The 17,895-nt window shown below is 50.9% G+C and overlaps 1 protein-coding gene across 2 annotated transcripts in view; it reads left to right on the forward strand.

Annotated features, from left to right (window-relative positions):
• CACNA1D (calcium voltage-gated channel subunit alpha1 D) overlaps positions 1-17,895 on the forward strand; it is a 1,248,477-nt gene that overhangs the window by 940,530 nt on the left and 290,052 nt on the right. The gene's annotated exons all lie outside the window — the stretch shown is intronic.

Here is a 17,895-nt window from a genome sequence, read left to right on the forward strand (position 1 = left end):
CAAGGGAGATTGTTAGCCATTCACACACAAGTGCTCTCCTCTCAAGGAGAGCACTTTTACTTTGTGAATGTTCACAAAAACCTTTTTAGGATCAGGCAGTGCTCCCAAAAAAGGTTTGCATAATGTTTTTTCAAGAAAAACGGGCTGCATTAAAAAAAAAAGATAGCTTTTTATTTTTAGCCAATCACAGACATGGTGGTCTTCTAACCTCAGCTGGCCACCATGCCTCTGAATGTATAGCCAATCATAGTGGGTTGCAATTTGCGACCCACCACATGCCTATTCAGGAGGTAGATCGAATTGTGCCCCACTATGATTGTGTATTTTGTGAGCCAGCCTATTCGTACATAGGTTGGTTTGCAAAATATAGATGCATTCAGTAAAAGTCGTGCAGTTTTACTGAATTCATTTTAGTACATTCCTGATAAGAAACTGCGAATTGCCAATGATTAAATGTCGAAATGTATGATTTCTTAAAAGTAATATTTGTACATGAGGCCCAGAGTTTTTTATCTGTACCTACCCTAAACCATGAATCTGATAGAGACATCTAGCTGCAGATTACTTAACTTTAAATTTAGCTTTGAATTTCCCCAGGCGTCAGACTGGATCCAGAAGACTGTTGCATGAGCAGTAACCCTGCGTGCCTTCAGATGGCTTCATTTGGTTCCACGCGTTGGCATCATTGGTGCCAGAAGTGATGGAGCGGTCACCTATATAGGCACCACCCAGGCACACGAACATCAGTTCCTCTCTTTCCATGGCAGTTAGTGCTGATCCGGAGAAGAGCTACCCCTCTGTCACTTTTTGACAGATATTATCGATTTTTTGTCTACAGTTTTGTGAGTGTGTCGAGGGATTTCTACTAGAAAGGCAGGTTTCAAACCATGTGGCGCCTGTCGCCATGTCGGTTACAGACCCCCATTTGGTCTGTTTAGGGTGTCTCGAGCACAACCACGACTCAAAATCATGCTCAGTCTGCTGGGCCATGGTGCCGAAGGCTTTGAGGGAGAGGTTCCTAAAACGGCTTGCGGTCCAACATTCAACACCACTTAGCATGACTCCTTGGAAGTCCCGATTGAGGATAAGGTCTCAGAACTGCTACCAGGAGCCCTGATTCCTCTTCGTCCCACTCCAGGTCTTCGGGACATTCGGGAAAGAGGCATAAGAAGCATAAGAAGTCAAAGCTTGCTTTGATTTCTCCTCGTCTGTCTGCCGACGCAGCGACTACGGAACATCAGCGTTCCAGGCTTGGTTCTGTGGAGCAATTTCCAGGTCCAACTTCGAGCCTCCCTCCTTTTCTGTGAGTTGAAGTGACCCCCGCTCATTTAAGGGAATTTGTTGAGGGCATGCGCCACGTCTTTGACTATGCCAGCCACCGGCTTGCCTTTGGGCCCCATGGAGTCAGAGGGGGCCTCATCAGATTCAGCGCCTGCGGCTTTGTCCTCAGCTCTGATATACCCTTGTGGATCCGATTGTGAATCCAGACTGGTGCCGGTCATGCCAATACGACCTTCTCCGGTGCCAGTCCCAATGCTGATGCACCCGGCGGTGCTGACACCAACCGGCAGCGCCAACCCCATCCTAATCCCAGAGGAGTCAGAACTGCATTGCTTGACGCCAACTATTGTGCCAACAGGGCCCATTGGTCTTAGATCACTGCCTGACAAATTTTCTGAGCAGCAAGGCTTGGCGGAAACATGGGAGGGGTCACTGGCCCCTCTAGAATACCAGTTGGGAACATCTTTGAACTGGTATGAGGAAATTGGAGATGCCAGTGGACTGAACACATCTCCAGATACTGGGTTGCTTTCTCTCCCTATTGTGGCTATGGAGGAGGGAGCATCAAATGCAATAGTGGTGAAGAGGGCAGCGCATGTTCTTGACCTCAGACTTCTCTTGGTTGCAGTCAAGACTAACCTCTTGATAGAAGTGCTTCAGCCCCAAGCTCCCTCTTCAGAACCCCTGCTCCTTTTCAGTGAAGCACTGACTGATATCCTATTGGTAATGCTCCAAGCCCAGCACATGGGCTCCTGTGAACAGGACAATTGCCCACTACCGTCCTCCTGCCCTGGGTGACCCAAGTTTCCTCAGTCAACACCCACCCCTGCGAGTTTGGTAATCCAAGCCTCAACTTCCAATGGTGCATTCCCTGTTGCTTCCCTGGGCAAGGAATCCAAAAGGCTGGACACCTTAAGGAAGAAACTTTTTTTCTTCCTCGCACTGCGTTCGGTGAACACCACATGCCTTTTGGGCCATTATTCCCATATTCTGTGGGATACAGTTGCGCAAGTCCTGCCACAGGTTCCAAAGAAGACTCGGGGCATCCTCTCTTAAGTGGTAAAAAACAGGAGAGATGCAGAAAAGTTCACCATTAGGCATGGATTGGACAGTACTGACCCACTGGGCAGAGCGGTTTCGTCAACAGTGGCTCTTAGATGCCACACCTGGTAGAGATCATGTGGCTTTTTGGGGGATGTCCAGGCCAACCTCATGTGCATGCCTTTCTACGGGACTCGTCTTTTGGTGAGAAGGCAGACTCAGTGCTGGTGCGCTTCAAGGACACGCGGGCTGCGGCCTAGTCCATGGGACTCTCAGTGACCCTACGTCCCAGTCTGCCTTTTGCCCCTTTTGAGGGTAAGGAAGGGGTGTGCCACCACACCAGCCCAATGCCAGCCACTGTCCTGCACATGCGCCCCAAACTTTGCATGAGCGTGGTGCATTCCATCCCTGTGGGACAGGTAGCCAGAAGTCATCTGCCACCAACCCTCCCAGCAGCTGCAGCCTCTAAGCCCTCCTAGTCTGGTTCTGCAAGACCATGGGTGTCCAGTTGGAGGGAGAATCCATCATCCTCTCCTCCACTGGCAGTCCATTACATTGAACAAATTTGTCTTGCAGATCATTCAGGGGGGCTACTCCCTTCCCTTCTAATCTTATCCTCCACCTATACTGCCGACGTAAGAATAGCTGACGGAGGATCATCTATCCTTACTCCTAGAGGAAGTTACGGCTCTCTTGGCCAAGGGAGCCATAGAAAGGTTTTCGATGTCAGAAGCAGATAGTGGTTGCTATTCCAGCTACTTTCTGATACCCAAAAAGAGCAAAGGTCCTCGACCTGTTCTAAACCTCAGACTTGTCAATCTCTTCCTCAAGAAGGAGAAATTCAAGATGCTCACTTTAGCTCAGGTATTGTCTGTCCTAGATCAAGGAGACTGGGTAGTAGCATTGGACTTGCAGGATGTGTATTTCCACATCCCATTCGTGCTGGCCCACAGACGTTACCTACAGCTCAAGGTAGGTCACAAGCTCTTTCAGTTCACCGTGCTCCCTTTTGGCCTTACCAGCACTGATCGGGTATTCACCAAGGTGATGGCGGTGGTTGCAGCTCATCTGCAGAGATCAGGCATTCAGTCGCCCCCTTTCTCGACAACTGGCTGTTGAAAGCAAGTTCACCCCAGGCTGTCATCTCCCACTAGTCTACGGCAAACCTCCTGCATTTGCCGGGGGTTCACCATAAACGTGCCAAAGTCACATTTAAATCTTTCTCAGATGCTCTTTGCATCGGAGCAGTTCTGGACACAGTGCAGTTTTGGGCTTATCCTCCCAAGGAGCGAGTACAGGATATTCAAACTATGATCCCGATGTTTCAGCCTCTGTCCTGGATTTCAGTGAGAATGACTCTGAGGCTGCTGGGCTCATGGCCTCCTGCATTCTGTTAGTGAATCATGCGAGATGGCAAATGCGGGCTCTGCAGTAGGACCTGAAGATGCAGTGGGTGCAGGATCATGGGAATCTCTCTGACATGTTCCAGATCTCGGAGAGAACTGAAAACGATCTGCAGTGGTGGCTGATGAACCGCGATTGGTTCAAAGGCAGACTCCTTTCCCTCAACAACCTGTCAGGTTCTCTGAACGCCAGGACGGGCAACTCAGCCTTTGATGCCTAGCAGATCATGAGTGGCATCTTCATTCGGAGGTGGCGCAAGGGCTTTTTCAGCAGTTGGGAGAGCCTTGGTTAGATCTTTTCACTTCCGAAGAAAACTTGCAATGTCAGCAGTTTCACGTGTTGGAGCTTCCAAGGCAGCTATTGCTCAGAGAATCTTTGGCATCTCGAGTGGAGTTCAGGCCTCCTGTATGCCTTCCCCAAATACCACTTCTTCCCAGGGTTCTCAAGAGGATCTAGAATGACCGGGCCCAATTCATCCTTGTGGCTCCGGACTGTGCATGGAAAAGCGGGTATCCCAAGCTTCTGAAAATGGGCATTGATCTGCTGATAATGGCTGCCCTTTGGGAGGATCTTCTATTGCAGCAGCAGGGGAGGGTCCTCCACTCGAACCTGTCAACTCTAGGATTTCTTGTGTGGAGATTGAGCAGCAACAGTTGACAGCTTTTAACCTTCCTCCCAAAGTCTGTAATGTTATTATTGCAGCCAGGCGTCCCTCTACCAAGATTGTATACACCTGCGGATGGACCCGTCTTTTGGCCTCTCTTTCTGATATTCTTCTCTTCATTCCTACCCTTGACCAGCAGGGCTCTCTGGTCTACCTTCCGGCGTCTACCTGACCAACCCTCTTTATTTAAGTCCACTATTCAAAGGGCTTGTACATATGTTTCCCCCATCGCCCTTTATCATGCCTCAGCATGACCTTAATCAGGTTCTCACCTACCTTATTTGTGCTCCTTTCGAGCTGCTTCACAATTGCCCCTCTGACTGCTTACCATCAAGACAGCCTTTCTAGTATCAATAACATTTGCCAGGAGGATGAGTGAGCTGCTGGCTTTTTGTCATCCAAGCCTTCATATTTGACAGTGTTTCCAGATAAAGTGGTGCTTCGCAGTAGGGCCTTTTTCCTTTCAAAAGTGGTGACCCCATTCCATTAGAGACAGTCTGTAAATCTGCCCATCTTTTATGCTCCTCCACATCCCTCTAAAGAAGAGGAGCAACTCCACCTCTGGACTCAAAAGAGCATTGTCGTTCTACCTTGAACACACAAAAGAGTTTCGGGTGGATGACCAACTTTTCATGGGACATGTGGAGCAAAGAAAGGTCGGACAGTACAGAAGCAAACCATTTAACGCTGGGTTGTTCTCTGTATTAAAATTTGCTATGCCCCAGCCTGGAATCAGCCTCTGGAGGGCTTAAGGGCCCATTCCACCAGAGGAGAGGCTGCGACCATGGCAGTGGCACGTGGAATCCCAGTCCTGGACATCTGTCAGGCAGCAATGTGGGCTTATAAATGAAAAGTAGTAAAACAGAATACAAATACGTAATAAATATATCAGCAAGTTGAAGAAAGAAGGCAGTTACAAAGGTTTACCCAATGTTAGCAAGAGTAATGCCAACAAAATATGAACTCATTAGTGAAGTCTTCATGCCCATTTCATAGAGCATCATAAATCCTGCTACCCGCCACCCCTTATTCTAATCTACCACATTTGGATTTTGAAGATTCACATTGTTACCCCTGTCATTACTTTTCTCAGCAGCTTTAAGACACATCATACATAGGCCCTCATTATGACTTTGGCCGTCTCTGAGCGAGGCATCCAAAGCCACGGGTGCCAGAAGACCGCCAGTGCTGGCGGTCTTCCCCCGCCATATAATGGGTACTGACGAATTTCCGCTAAACTGTGGGCAGATATCCGGTAGTAGCCATGCTGGCGGGCGGTGGCATTCTGGCATTGCCACCACCTGCACCCCCCTCCCCAGTAGGACGCCACCAGTCGTATTAAGACCTTTAATACGGTCTGGCAATGCCCTGCTGGCAGGGCTCTGGCGGCGGTGGCAGCACCCCTTCCCTACCGGACGACCTCCTCAACGGACAAGGTAAGTCAGGCGTCCGACAGGAGAGGGGGGTGAGAGGGTAGAGTGTGATGCGTGAGTGTGTGGTGTCTGCATGTGTGTATGAATGTGTGTGTTCATGTGTGAATGCAACTGTGAGTGTTGTGTATGTGTGGTTGTATGTGTGTGAGTGAATGCATGTATGAATGTTGAAGTGAGTGCGTGTCTGCATGTCAGTGTGAGTATGCGTGTGGGATGTTTGTGTGTATGGGTGTAAGTATGTGTGAGTGAATGTGTGTATGGATGAGTGTGAGTGAATGCATGTATGGGTGAGTGAGTGGATGCGTGTCTGGAAGTGTAGGTGAACGAGTGTATGCATGGTGCGTGTAGTTGTCTGTGTGCATGTATGCGGGGAGGGGGATTAGGGGTAGTGGGTGCTATGTGAGTAGAGGGGTGGGGGTGCTGTGACTGTAGTGGGGTGGGGGGGACCAGGTGCTTTGTGGTGTGGGAGCCGTCTACCGGTTAAAGGGAAGGAATTCCCTGTCACTGGTAGCCCTATCCCCAGGGTGTGCTACCGCCACGGAAACCACGGCGGTAGGCCGGCTCCTAATGCCACCCCTAATGCCACCAGCGGTCCTCTGTGGACCGCAGGGTCGGAGATGCAGATTCTGCCTTGGAGAGATTAAAGGACAGTAAAGCGACAGCAAGATCGTTGGGTTTTCAAACACAATTTAAAGATTACAGGCAGATTTGTAGGTTCTGGGGGTTTGACTGGAACTTCTCCTTTTGCTGAAGGAGCCAAAACCAGCAACAACCGCAGCAGCAGCCCTCCAATCCTCTCTATAGGAGTTGTAGAGGGCAGGGCCCAGGTAGACAATGTGTAGCTGCCCATCAGCCATCTTCCTACTTCTCCTCCAACCCCTCTACCATTGCTGTAGGAAAGCAGCCTTAGTTCCGCCATCGTGGAGTATGCTTGTCCAGTGGGAGGACAGGTGGCCTGTTTTCTATCACTGTGGAGATCTTTGGGTTTTGGATATTGTGGAAAATGGGTACTCTCTACCCTTCCAGGAGTTTCCCCCCACCCTTTCTTCCCCAAAAAAGGTTTTGAGCCGAAGAATATCTACTGTTCCTCCAACAGGAGGTTCAAAATCTACTTCAAAAGGGTGCAGTAGAATTGTTTCCAGGGAAGGAACGGGGTCAGGGATGCTATTCCTGGTACTCCCTGATTCCCAAAAAAGACAGCTGTTTGCTGCCAATCCTCAACCTCAGGATTTTGAGCTATTTCATCAAACAACAAAAGTTCAAGCTGCTGACCCTGTCACAGGTGCTTCTTGCACTGGAGAAGGAAGACTGGAATGTCTTGATCGATTTGCAGGATGCGTATTATCACATTCCCATTCTGAAATCACACCAGAAATATCTCTGGATGGTGGAGTCTCAATATTATAAGTTTGAGTGTGGTCCTTCCATTTGGTCTTACTTCCTCACCTCGAGCCTTCAGGAAGGTGCTGGCGGTGGTTGCAGTGTATCTCAGAAGGTAGGTAATACCAATATTCCCGTACCTGACCGATTGGCTAATCAAAGCCAAGATTCCAGTGCTGGTGTTGCACCAATTGCAGTTGACAGTGCAGTTGCTGTGCAACCTGGGATTTTCCATCAACATGCCCAAATCTCACCTAGAGCCCTCTCCTCACACCTTGTTCATAGGGGCAGTACTGAACACTACAAGCCTACCCTCCTCCTCAGAGGATTCTCAACATTCAGGCTATGATTACGGAGGTATGGTTCCAGTCCTGACAGTCTTGTGCCTAGTAGATCTGATGGATTCTTGCATTCTGTTGATCGCCCATATACGCTGCATATGAGGGCTGTCCAGTAGTGCCGCCGCAGTGGTTTCAACACAAAGGGGATCTCAAAGAGTTAGTCAGGATCTCTAGAGACACTGCAGCGGATCTTTGACAGTGGGGGGCAGGCTGTCTCACACCTCCAGTGACCACAGTGATAATGGATACCTCCACCTTAGAGTGGGGAGCTTATCTGAGGGATCTGGACTTCGGTCTCCAGAGGATCAGTTTTTATACATCAATCTCTTGAAATTGCAGGCAATACATCTAGCTCTCAAGACCTTTTGCTACCTTTTGCTACTCATGAGAACACACGCTGCTTCTCATTCTGCAACCTCTAGTATCGAATGCAGGGAGCTTTGGGGGACTTGTTTCAATTGCCCTGGGACTCCCTGCTGTTTTCTGTGTTTCCGCCCAGACCTTCGATTCCTCATGTTCTGAGACCAAGACCGGGCCCAGTCATATTAATAGCTGTGTATAGGCTGCGAAGGGTGTTGTACACAGACCTTCTTCACCTCTGGCGGTGCCTTCTGCTCCATCTCCCTTGCATGCTGGCCTCCTTTTGCAGTCGCAGGGGCAGGTTCTACACCCTCATCTTCAAAAGCCAGCACCTAGATGCCTGGAGATTGAACATGGCAACCTGAGTTCTTTTTTCTCTCGCCCCTGTTGTGGTGGATGTTATTTTATCGACCAGAAGACATTCCACCAAATTGGTTTATGCTGGCAGATGGGCTACGTTTGTAAAATGGAGTGAAGAAAAATCAAATGATCCTTTAAAACTATTTGTCTGATATTTTACGTTTTGCTCTTTCCCTAGCACAACAAGGTTGTGCAGTTGCAACAGTTAATAGATATTTGGGTGCCCTTTCGGTGTTTCTTTGTTTACTTTAATCAACACTCTTTGTTTAAGTTCCCTATAGTGTTAAGGTTTATTAAGGGACTTACTAACAAATACCCTCCCACTCTGTTTATTCCGTTTATTATGCCTCAGTGGGATCTTAATTTGGTACTAACTTACCTTAAGGGTACTTCATTTAAAGTACATGGTGTCCTTTGAGACTACTTAGTTTCAAAACTATTTTTCTGGTGTCCATAACATCGGCTAGACATGTTAGTGAATTGCATTAAGTGTAAAGCCCCCTTACTTTCTATGCAGATATGTTGGTATTGAGAACCAGGCATGCTTTCTTACTAAGGGTGGTTACTCACTTCCACTTGGGGGCAGTCTATCACCCTCCCTACTTTCTATCCTCCTCCACATCCATCTAAAGAGGAGGAAAGGCTTCACTGCTTGGACCCCAAAGGAAGAGCAGTGCATTAGAGGACATTGTCCAAATGGATCATCCTCTACATAAATATCTGCTACACTATGGCAAAGAACCACCTGAAGGTATTAGAGCTAGATCTACTAGAGATAAGTCTTCTACTTCTGCTTTAGCTAGAGGTGTCTCTGTAGTTGACATTTGTAAAGCTGCAACGTGGGCCTCCCTCCATAGTTTTGAGAAGCACTATTACTTGGACTTCGGGGTGAGGCGGGACGGTCACTTTGCCCATTCTGTATTGCAAGATGTTTTGGTATAGGCAGACAGGCATCCACCTCTGAGTGTGAGACTGTTAGAAATGGGGTCTTTGGTTGGCAGTCAGGTTACCCCCTGTCCAAGCAAGGACCCTCACTCTAGTCAGGGTAAAAGAGAATCACCCTCAGCTGACCCCTGCTTACCCCCTTGGTAACTTGGCACAAGCAGTAGGCTTAACTTTGGGGTGCTAGGTGCAAAGTATTTGTACCAACACACACAGTAACTCAATGAAAACACTACAAAATGGCACAACACAGGTTTAGAAAACTAGAAAATACTTATCTAAACAAAACAAGACCAAAATGACAAAAATCCACAATACACAAGTCAAGTTATCACTACAAATGCAAAAAGAGTCGTCATGTAATTTTAAGCACACACTAACGCTGTTAGTGTGAAAATGTACCTTGGGTGCATCAAAAATGACCCCGCTCGGGCGAGTGTGCGTCAAAAAGGGCTTGGGATACGTCAATATCACTCACGAGCGAGACCTTGCGTTGTTTCTCCTTTAGTCGGGTCGGCGTGCGTCGTTTCTTCTCTCTGCAGGAGAGCGATGCATCGACCCGGTCAGTACTCTCGGGTCTAGGCAGGCTGTGCATCATTTTTACACGCCCAGTAGTGTTTGCGTCAGAAATTCAGCCACACAATGGTCTGAAAACCACGCAGCATGGGTTGCGATCTCACCAGCCTCCGTCAGCGATGCTGTGCGTCATTTCCCCAGCCGCGGGCGTCGATCTTCCAGTCGCGTTGCAGACGAGCGTCGATTTTCAGCCTCGAAGCCAGCGGCACGTCGAATTTCAGTCGCAGATCAGAGTCACGTCGATCTTTTCCCCACACAGCGGTCTCTGCGTGAGTTTCTCACTCCTGGGCTGCCAGCTTCTCCTTTCAGGGTCCCAGGAAATGGATGGCACCACTTGGCAGAGTGACAGTATCTCCAGAGACTCCAGGTGCTGGCAGAGAGAAGTCTTTTCTGTCCCCTAGACTTCAAACAACAGGAGGCAAGCTCTAAATCAAGCCTTTGTAGAGTTCTTAACAAGATGGAAGGCACACAAAGTCCATTCTTTGTCCTCTAGCACAGGCAGAAGCAGCAACTGCAGTTTAGCTCCACAAAGCACAGTCACAAGCAGGGCAGCTCTTCTTCCTCAGCTCTCCAGCTCTTCTCCAGGCAGGGGTTCTTCTTGGTTTCCAGAAGTGTTCTAAAGTCTGTGGTTTTGGGTGCCCTTCTTATACCCATTTCCTCTTTGAAGTAGGCTTACTTCAAAGGAAAGACTCTCTTGATTGTGAAATTCTGCCTTGCCCAGGCCAGGACCCAGACACTCACCAGGGGGTTGGAGACTGCATTGTGTGAGGGCAGGCACAGCCCTTTCAGATGTGAGTGACTACTCCTCCCCTCCCTCCTACCACAGATGGCTCATCAGGAAATGCAGACTACACCCCAGCTCCCTTTGTGTCACTGTCTAGTGAGAGGTGCAACCAGCCCAACTGTCAAACTGAACCAGGCAGGGAAGCCACAGAGTGGCATTTTCAAGCACACAATCTTAAAATCAACTTTACTAAAAGATGTATTTTTAAATTGCGAGCTCAGAGACCCCAAACTCCACATGCCTATCCGCTCCGAAAGGTAATCTACACTTTAATCAGATTTAAAGGTAGCCCCCATGTTAACCTACGAGAGGGACAGGCCTTGCAACAGTGAAAAACGAATCTAGCAATATTTCACTGTCAGGACATATAAAACACATTACTATGGCCCTCATTACAACCCTGGCGGTAGGTGTTAAAGCGGCGGTAATACCGCCAACAGGCCGGCATAAAAAAAAAATGGAATCACGACCATGGCGGAAACCGCCAACATAGACAGCCACTTTAACACTCTGACCGCCACGGCGGTAGAAACAAACACCGCATCGGTAACCACCAACAGACAGGCGGAACACAATGTACCGCCCACTGTATTACAAGGCACCAATCCTGCCACCTTTTCCGGGGCGGTACCAACGGCATCCAAAGCACAGCAGAAACAGGACTTGGAACGGAAACCACTCACCCTTCGACACCCAACGAGGAACCAGGACGCCATGGAGCCCGAGTTACAGGTCCTGCCCATGTTGGTTTACCTCCTCTTCTACCAGGAGCAACAAAGACGCCGGTGACGACCACTGTGAGTACTGCACCTAGCACACAGGGGAGGGGGGAGGAAAGAGAGAGTGACACACACACACGCAACACCCCCACCCCCACCCTCACCCACAGCAACATACACACAAATACATGCAACAACATTACATTTACACCCCGTCACCCCCTGGAAGAATGCAAGGACAAAATGAAATGATTGTAACAAGTGTAATCATCGAAAAATCAGATAGGCCAAGATAAATGTAAATCATCAGTATATACACATATGTACAGCAACTACACAAGTCCAGATAGTATTGTAATCATTGTCCGTGGACCAGTGGTCCCAAAATGCATGGGCGAAGCCCACACATGATACCTGACTCGAAACGGAGAGAACACATCCGGGGCATCAGATCGAAAATAAACAGGCACCTCAGGGGGAGCGGGAGGGGAGCACCTCAGCTGGATGAACGGACGACGCCACTGCTCCACGAGGGGGCTCCATGCCCACAGTTTGGTCCTGGGGAGTGCAAAGCCATAGTCTTTCAAGTCTCACAAGTGGGTGGTTTGCCCACTGCTTTATCCTGGGGAGTGCAAAGCCACAGTCTCTCAAGTCTCACAAGTGGGTGGTTTGCCCACTGCTTTATCCTGGGGAGTGCAAAGCCACAGTCTCTCAAGTCTCTCAAGTGGGTGGTTTGCCCACTGCTTTATCCTGGGGAATGCAAAGCCACAGTCTCTCAAGTCTCTCAAGTAGGTGGTTTGCCCACTACTTTATCCTGGGGAGTGCAAAGCCACAGTCTCTCAAGTGGATGTTTTTCTCCACTGGTTCTGGAGGGAGCATGGTGCCCAGGGTGCTTCATCCTGCCAAGGACTGTGTAAGTGTATGCTTTTCTCCACTGGTTCTGGAGGGGGCATTGTGCCCAGAGTGCTTCATCCTGCCAAGGACTGTGTGAGTGGATGCTTTTCTCCACTGGTTCTGGAGGGGGCATTGTGCCCAGAGTACTTCATCCTGCCAAGGACTGTGTGAGTGGATGCTTTTCTCCTCTGGTTCTGGAGGGGGCATTGTGCCCAGAGTGCTTCATCCTGCCAAGTACTGTGTGAGTGGATGCTTTTCTCCACGGGTTCTGGAGGAGGCATTGTGCCCAGAGTGCATCACATGCAGTGTGGCAGGTCCCATTCCCTCACCTGGGTGTGGGTGCCAGTAGATTGCCTGGGAACAGGTAGCATGATACTGCATGGAGGCAGAGACACACTACACCCTGTTGCGACTTTCCCAGCCACCTGCTGGTACAAACAGTGCTGGTTGGCGTGCCTCAGTATGCTGTGCAGGGTCCAGGACGTCTCCTGCAGCCTCAGACGGCTGCCCACTGGGGATGTTAGCCATGTCAGCTGTGGTGGCACTGTCTGAGCACGTCCCGGGGCTGGTGGCAGTGGTTGTAGCAGTGTCTGTGGCGGAGGTGCTGCCGGTAGTGATTGTGTCAGCACCTGTGGAGGGAGACAGCAGGACGTCTCCTGCAGCCTCTGACGGCTGCCCACTGGGGATGATGCTGGGGACTGTTGAATAGGCAGCAGACGTGCAGGTGGCGGTGTCCACCGCTGTACAGGTTGTTGTTCTTGTTGCCAGAAGGGGTGACACTGGCCCCTCAGCCAGAGGCTCTGTGCCCTGTCCTGACTTCCCCTTCGCCTTGTATCCCTTCCCCACCTTGGATGTCACTGCTGGTCCATTGGCACTGTCCCCTTTTGGCTTGGAGGAGCCCTTACTGGGTGGTTGGTGCGGCTTTTCCTTATGGCATGTGGTCACCTTCTTCACCTTGGCAGGTGGCGAAATGGGCTGATCCTTGGCCTCGCTAGGTGGCACACTGGCAGTACTGATGGGTGCCGCCCGCGATGTGACTGGACTTGCTGAGACCACAGTGCTGGAGGATTTGGTGGCTGAGGTGTTGGGCTGGGACCTGGACATCCTGGCCCTAGGGGAAGGGCGGGGGTGTAGGGAAGAGGTCAGTGTTAGCCAGGAAGAGTTTCTTAGACACAGTGGGACGGGAAGATGGAGGAGGTTTGGGAGTGGAGGAAGAGGTAGTGGTTGTAGGAGGTGTACATCTGCTGGATTTGGGTGAAGGTGCATAGGCCGGAGGCTGTTGTGAGGTGGATGGCTGTTGGCGGGTGGGGTTGTGCCTGCGTTTGTGTACTTTGGGAGGAGGGCTCACAGACACACTGGGAGAGGACACAGGGGACGTGTGCATGGTAGTGGGGGTGGTGATTGCACTTGAGCGATGTGTGGTGATGGGCGTGCTGTTGATGGAGGTAGTGGCTGAGGATGTAGTGCATGCAGGTGTGAGTGGAGACCAGACAGGGAGGGAGGAGGAGGACGTGGAAGAGGGGGACACAGTGGAGGCAGTGGATGCTGGTGTGTCTGTATGGGTATGGTGCTTGTGTGAGTGCCTGTGGGATGTGTGGTGCTTATGTTTGCCATGTCCACTCTTGTGTGTTGATGAGTGTGCATACTGGTCTGATAGTGTGCTTGGGATAGGCTGGGGTAGAGGGGATTGGGTCTGGGTAGAGGAAGTTGGAGGGGGGAGGCTGGACACAGGGACAATGGCTGCCATCAGTGCTGAGGCCAGAGCCTGAAATGCTATCTTTTGGGCTGCCACGCCAGAATGAATGCCCTCCAGGTATGCATTTGTTTGCTGCAAATGCGTCTCGACACCCTGGATGGCATTCAAAATGGTTGATTGCCCATCAGTGAGGGATCTCAGGAGGTCAATAGCCTCCTCACTGAGGGCAGCAGGGCTGACTGGGGCAGGGCTTGAGGTGCCTGGGTGAAGGAGATGCCCACCCTCCTGGGTGAGCGGGCACGGGAAACTCGATTAGGGGCTGCTGGGAGGGCGGTGCTGGTGGGGGGGGTGGCGGTTGTACCTGTTGTTGCGGTGCGCACAGAGGTGCCAGCCACCACAAGGAAGCTCCCATCAGAGGAGGAGTCGCTGTCTCTGGTGTATGCTCCTGTCCCCGCTGTGGAGCTCCCCTCGCCCTCCATCCCACTGGTGCCCTCAGACTCTGTAAATTCACCCTCCTGGGCCATGTGGGTTGCAGCTCCCTCCTTCTCCGGTGCCAATGCTCCTCCGCCAGATGATGCTAATGCACACAAGGACAGGGTGACAAAACAAAAAGGGGGGGAAAGACACAGGAGACAAATGGTCAGTGCCTGCAACACCACTACCGTTGGCGGACACAAAACACAGGGAGCAGCCCTATGGACTAGCGCATGCACTAACAGTGCAGTGGAAAAGCACATGCCCATGGGGGACTCTGTCTAGACCCATTTCATGCACAGCTGGAAACCATGGGGGCCTGACTAGGTGTAGAGGGTAACTACCACCTTTGGGGTTGGAGTGGCACTAAGGCTGCAAAACAATGGATGTACCTTGGCACGTCTGCCCAGGCCAAGGGAAACCCACAACCCTCCTCCCCCACCCAGACACCACGTCAAGCGCGCAGAGTCAGCTGAATGAGACTGTACTCACCCCTTGTGGCTGCTGTGATGCCCTCAAGCGCCCATCCAACTCAGGATATGCCACCGCCAGGATCCGGTACATCAGGGGGGTCATGGTGCAACGGGCACCCCTTCCACGTTGGGAGGCCATCCCCAGCTGGGCCTCCGCCGTCTTCTTGCTCCAGCGGCGCAGGTCCTCCCATCTTTTCCGGCAGTGGGAGCTCTGTCTATGGTAGACCACCAGGGTCCACACTTCCTTGGCGATGGCACGCCAAATACCCTTCTTCTGGTGGGCGCTGACCTAGAGGAATAGTGAAGTAAAAATGGATGTTACCCCCCCTTACAGTTCTTTTCACACATTGGCCACAAACCTCCCACCCTGGCCCAGAAAAACATACACACATCATCCTCACATGCTAGCCTGTTCCCCCCGTCTCTTCCATCCACGACATTCCATACAATCATGTGCCATCCACCATGCACACAGTTTACTCACCTTTTTTTCTGGACGACCGTAGAGTTGCGTGTACTGGGGGAGGACCCCATCCACCAGTTTCACCAACTCCTCAGCAGTGAAGGCAGGGGCCCTTTCCCCAGACACTGTAGCAATTGTCGCTTCCAGACGCAGGTCACAGCAGCACTTGCAGTGTAAGTCCTCTCCTGTTGAAGGTCAGGTATCAAGTGAGGGAACTTATAGAAAATGGCGGTCATGTCCGCTGCGGTGCTTACCGTCACCACCGACGTAGATCGTCATTGGCTCCTGAAACCTATAGGGCCCAATGATAACCAATGCTGAATTGCGCAGCGGTCTTCGACCGCCTACCGCAACGCTGCACAATGCCAGCGCAGTTACCTCATTTCCCCTTGTCCCTCCTTACAGGTCAGGCATCCGCCATTTCAGGGGGCCACATGGCAGGCCAACTAACTGCGTCACAGCACTTTTGGCCAGGAATACGGACAGACAAAGGCACACAGAGATTATTTCACTATGTGGTGTATGACCCTCTGCTGACCCTTCTCCTCCATAGGGCACGTCCGCTGGGGCAGGTGATGAGATGGCGGCATCCTCCGGTGTACAGACCCCTGGTGGACCTGTCAACAATGGAAGACAGACATATCATTATCACTTACAGACTTGATCGTGCCACAATCCAGGAACTGTGCGCCCAATTGGAGCCAGACCTGATGTCAGCTATCTGCCATCCCACGGGTATCCCCCCTCTAGTGCAGGTCCTGTCTGTGCTCCATTTCCTGGCAAGTGGGTCCTTTCACACAACAGTGGCCATGGCATAAGGGATGTCACAGCCAATGTTCTCTAATGTGTTGTCCAGAGTGTTATCTGCCCTGCTGAAACACATGAGCAGCTACATCGTTTTCTCTCAGGTGGAGGATGTGCCCACAGTGAAAGGTGACTTCTATGCCCTGGGACATATCCCCAACATTATTGGTGCCATTGTTGGTGCACATGTGGCATTTGCCCCCCCCCCCGCAGGAATGAACAGGTGTACAGAAACCGGAAAAGCTACCATTCAATGAATGTGCAGATGGTGTGTTTGGCAGACCAGTACATCTCCCATGTGAATGCCAAATATCCTGGCTCAGTGCATGACGCTTACATGTTGAGGAATAGCAGCATCCCTTATGTGATGGGGCAACTCCAGAGGCACCATGTGTGGCTAATAGGTGAGCCCAAGGTCCCCACACAGTTTAAATAGGTGTCTGAGTATGGGAGAGTCCCTAAGGGTTGGAGGATGTCTAACAGCTGTCCCTCGATAAGGGCAGAGGAACGCTACAATAAGGCACATGGGTGAACTAGGAGGATAATAGAGCGCACCTTGGGCCTCCTGAAGGCCAGATTCCGGTGACTCCATCTGACAGGTGGATCCATATACTACTCACCGAAGAAGGTGTGCCAGATCATCGTTGCATGCTGTATGTTGCACAACCTGGCTTTGCGACACCAGGTGCCTTTTCTGCAGGAGGATGGGCCTGATGCTGGTCTTGTGGCAGCTGTGGAGCCTGTGGACAGTGAAGAAGAGGAGGCAGAAGAAGAAGATATAGACAACCGAAACAACATCATCATGCAATACTTCCAGTGAGACACAGGTAAGAGGATGGCACTGCTTCACACATCTCATACTACTGTAGGACATAGCATAAATCTGCCTGTTAACCTCTGTGTATGGACACTGACATGTCACTTTGGCTTTCCATTTCACATATCTAGGTCCCACTTTGCGTACTCTGCTATGTTTACTGCTGCCCAACTACTGTGTAACCATGGTATGTGAACATGAACATTGACATTGCTAGATTTCCAAAAGGTTGCAATTACACATTTGTTAAAGTACAGACTGACTCCAGATTGATTTGTGATTCAAGGGTGTTTATTTCTGTGCCAATAAGTGGAGGGGGGGTGCAATGGGCTGGGGTGATGGTGGAGGAATGTCCATGGTTGAGTTCAGTTTATTGGTCTCACAGGTGCATTGTCCAAGGGGGCATAGGAAGTGGAGCAGTGGCAGTTTGAGGTAGACAGGGTGACAAAGTGGGACAGAAGCGTGACAATCAGGAGGGTCTTGGCAATGTTCTCTGTCTTGTTCCTGGATCTCAGGGAATGTTTGCGGGGTGGTTCTCCTTCTGCGGGGGGTGGGGTGCTGGTGGCCTGTTATTCCTGTGGCGGGGCCTCCTGTCCACTAGCACCGGCGGAGGTGGAGGGCTGTTCGTTGTTCAGGCTAGTGTCAGGGGCCCGTTTGTGTGCCACTGTGTCCCTCATGGTGTTGGTCAGGTCTGCCAGCACCCCTGCAATGGTGACCAGGGTGGTGTTGATGGACTTCAAGTCCTCCCTGATCGCCAGGTAGTGTTCTTCCTGCAGCCGCTGGGTCTCCTGAAACTTGGCCAGTACCGTGCCCATGGTCTCCTGGGAATGATGGTATGCTCCCATGATGTTGTAGAGTGCCTCGTGGAGAGTGGGTTACCTGGGCCTGTCCTCCCCCTGTCGCACAGCAGTCCTCCCAGCTTCCCTGTTATCCTGTGCCCCTGTCCCCTGAACCGTGTGCCCACTGCCACTAACCCCAGGTCCCTGATT

Source organism: Pleurodeles waltl, chromosome 9 (genome assembly GCF_031143425.1).
Source record: "Pleurodeles waltl isolate 20211129_DDA chromosome 9, aPleWal1.hap1.20221129, whole genome shotgun sequence".
Taxonomy (NCBI): domain Eukaryota; kingdom Metazoa; phylum Chordata; class Amphibia; order Caudata; family Salamandridae; genus Pleurodeles; species Pleurodeles waltl.